The 4,056-nt window shown below is 40.6% G+C and overlaps 1 pseudogene; it reads left to right on the top strand.

Moving 5' to 3' along the window:
• The first annotated feature begins 2,890 nt into the window (after positions 1–2,890).
• The window catches only part of LOC102865254, a 21,724-nt pseudogene continuing 20,558 nt past the window's right edge, over positions 2,891–4,056 (top strand).

Here is a 4,056-nt window from a genome sequence, read left to right on the forward strand (position 1 = left end):
GTCCATTCATTTGTTGATGGGCACTTGGGTTGTTTCCAACTCTTTGCTATTGTGAACAAAGCCACAATAAACATGGGTGTGCATATATCTGCTTGGTTGGCAGTTATGGTTTCTTTAGGGTATATTCCAATTAAAACAAGCTTGGAAGCAGAAGTGGCACCCACTTCTGAAATGGCTTGCTTCTGGAAACTCTATGAATAGTGCTCAGGCCTTTCATTCATAGGGTTGCTATGAGTTGTCTATGGCCCGACGCCACCTATCAACAACAACAACATTCCCGGTAGTGGAATTGCTGGGTCAAATGGTGTTTCTATTTCCAACTTTTTAGGAAAGCACCACACTGCCTTCTATAGTGTTTGAACCATTTTACACTCCCACCAAGAATGAATAAGGGTTCCAGTTTCTTCACAACCTTGCTAGCATTTGTTGCTTGCTATTCTGTTAGATTTTGCTAATCTTCCTGGGATGAGATGATGTCTCGTAGTTGTTTTGATTTGTATCTCTCTTAGAGCTATAATTAGAGAATTTTTGTCTCTCAAAGTTGATTTAAAAGGTCAGAACCCACCAGGACAGGACAAGTGGGATATTTGTTTATCAGGCTCTAAATGTCTGCTAGCATCAATTTAATATTATGTCTTTGCTTGAACCAGAAAAACTATTGAAGTTTAATCAACAGGCTGGGAATGTAAAATAGTGCAGTCACTCTAGAAAGCAGATTGGCACTTCTTTAAAAAGTTCAAAAAAATGAAAAAAAAATTGAAAATAGAAATACTGTTTGATCCAGCAATTCCACAACTAGGTATACATTCCAAAGAAGTAAGAGGAATGACTCAAACTGACATGTACACATGTTTACGGCAGCATTATTTACAACAGCAAAGCATTTCAAACAACACAGTTTATCATTATTATCATAATTTATCATTAGTGGATAAATGGCTAAAGAAAAAGTGGGACATTCACTCAATGGAATATCAGAATCCGCTCAACAACAATAAAAAACAACATTCAGGGGAACCTTCTTTTTGCTGCAAGACACCAATGCATGCTGGCATGGCTGGCCCGGGAGTGGCTTCCAGCCACTGAATCCTCAGCATCTGCTAAAGGCTGTGGCCCTGACCAGATTCACTCACATTCTGGCCAGCAACAGAACCACTGCCTGCTACCATCCCACCCAGAGTACCAGACCGCTGCCACCACCACCTGGAGGTGCACTGCCGCACTGCCTGCACGCTGCCCAGCTACCACCCCTGCTATCCAGCACCAGGAGCACCAATAATATCACAGGCATGTTGGGGGAAACTCGGTTGTCTAGCAGCTACACCATGTGAGACCCCTTAAGCTCAAGCGGAAGGGACTGAGACACCTTGAGGCAGGCAGAGAAGCCATTCCTGGAAGGGAACAATAGGCTTCCTGGTTTGTCATTCAAGTATTTTAGGGGAAACACTGCTGTGTTTCCCCAAAGAACAAGAAGGGATCATAAATATATAGGTGCTTGTACCATGGACTGCCAAGAAAACAAACAGATTCATTCTAGAGAGGGTTAAACCAGGCTGCTCCTTGGAGGCAAAGATTCTGGGGCTTCTTCTGACATACTTTGGACATGTTGCAAGGAGAGACAGGTCTTTGGAGAGGGACATCATGCTGGGTAGAGTAGAGGGACAGCGCAGGAGAGGAACACCCTCTATGAGGTGGATTGATTCAGTGACTGGGGTAATCGGGATGGGTGTGTGAGAGGCAATGAGATTGGCACAGGATAGAGCAGGGTTTAGGGCTGTTGTACATAGGGTCGCTATGAGTCGCAAATGACTCAACGGCACATAACAACAACAACAACATCACAAAACATTGTCATGTTGTTTTGTTGTTAGTTGCCTTATAGTCGAGTATGACTCTGTGATACTATGAACAAAAGGCCTGAAGCCCCTCTACAACTATTGACATTTATCAAAGTTCATAGAGTTTCTGGAGGCAAGTTCTTTAGAAAGTGGATGCCACTCCTGCTTCCAAACCTGTCATAGAATGTTATTGGTTAAGTCACTGAGATACATAGCAACTCTATGTATAGCAGTTCTAAACCTTTTCTGTTTTGAGCCAGTCTTCCTAATTATGACACACCAACCCCCATTGACCCAGTTAATGTATCAGTCCATCTCATCCGGGATCTCCCCCTCCTGCGCTGTCCATCCACCCTTCCAAGCATGATGTGCTTCTCCAAGAACTGATCTCTCCTGGCCAAGTGCCTAAAGGAAGGAGCTTCAAAATCCTAGCCTCCAAGGAGAGACTACGTTTCACCACAGAGCTATTTGTATTCTTGGCAGTCCATGGTATGGTCAAGACTCTTCTCCAGCACTACAACTCAAAGGCATCGATTCTTCTGTTATCCTTGGTCATTGTCCAACTTTCTAAAGCATAACAAGTAATTGAGAAAACCATGGCGTGGATTAGGTGCACCTTTGTATCTAAACAGTATTGTTGCTCTTCAGCACTCTGGAGAGGTCCATGACAGCAGATTTTCCTAATGCAATTAATCTTTTGGTTTCCTGCCTGCTGGTATTCAGAGTGTGTTGATTGTTGATCCAGCAAGCTGTAATTATTGCTAACAAACTCAATCTCTTCTCCATCTATTATGGTGTTGCCAAGTGGCCAGGTGGTGAGAATCTTTGTCTTCTTGATTTTGAGCTTCAATCCATATTGAAGACTACAGTTCTTGACTTATTCAACAAGTGCTTCAGGTCTTTTTCAGTTTCAGCAAGCAAAGTTGTGTCATCTGCATATCGTAAGTTGTTAATGAGTCTTCCTGTGGGTAATTATATAGTTACAACAGCCTAATATCTACTAAGAAAAGACTCACATGATTTCAAGGAAGCAGCAATGTGCCTCACTCATAATGAAAAAGCAAAATGACCCTTCTCCTAAACAAGCAGACCTCAAGAATACCCCAGGTAGAGAAAATAAGAAGAGATATGTTAATGTAGAGTTATTGGATTGGCTACAGAAAAAGAAACAGTGGAAGTCAATAAGAGAGCAAATACCTCATAGACAACAATCCAGAAGAAATGTACTGATGAGGAGTAACTTGAACAGATATGGAGGAAAATGCAAAAAGATAGAAGAACTGATAGTATAGATAAAGAAATACAAGAACTTAAAAAAAATCATCACAAGATAGAGGGTACTGGAAATAACAGAAATGCATGAAAATGCAATCCAGAATATTAAGGTCAAAATGGCAGAAGTGTCCAACATGCTGTCAGGACAAAAAATGTAGAATTGAAGAGATGGAACAAAGGGTCAGTGAGCTGGAAGACAAGAGCCTCATTGGAAATATAGTAGAAGAAAAATCAGAGATGAGACATAAAGAAAACATTAGAATCGTGTGGGATAACATCAAATGGAATAACATCCGTTTGATTGGAATTCTATAACAGGGGAGTGACTGGGAAATCACTCAGAAAATTTTGGAAGAAGTATTAGAAGAAAACTTCCCAGGTATTTTGAAGAAAAGGGAGATCCATATTCAAGAAGCACAGAGAACACCAAATAGATTAGACTCAAAAAAGAAAAACATGCAGACATATCATAGTCAAATTCTCCAAATTAAAAGATAAGGACAGAATTCTAAAAGCAGCATGAGAAAAACAAAGAGTTACCTACAAGGGGAAACAGTTAGATTAAGTTCTGATTTCTCAGCAGAAACCAAGAGAGCTAGAAGGCAATGGATGTCATATACAGAAAGTTGAAAGACAACAATTATCAGCCAAGGATCCTATACCCAGCAAAACTCTCCATCAAATATAAAGGGGAAATGAGATCCTCTGCAGAAAAGAAGGAACTTAAGGGATTTATGAAAACAAGACCAAAATTAAAAGACATTTTAAGTGAAGTCTTTCACACGTAGATGCCAAAGGAAAGTGCATGGACCATAGTAACCAGGAACAACAGAAAAAGAAATATCGCAAAATGGCAAAAGTAAAACCTGGCCTGACAATAATCACACTTAATGTGAATGGACTAAACGCATCAATTAAGAGAAAATGAGTAGCAGAATGGATT

Source organism: Elephantulus edwardii, unplaced genomic scaffold (genome assembly GCF_000299155.1).
Source record: "Elephantulus edwardii isolate Elephantulus edwardi_28Jun2011 unplaced genomic scaffold, EleEdw1.0 scaffold00307, whole genome shotgun sequence".
NCBI lineage: Eukaryota > Metazoa > Chordata > Mammalia > Macroscelidea > Macroscelididae > Elephantulus > Elephantulus edwardii.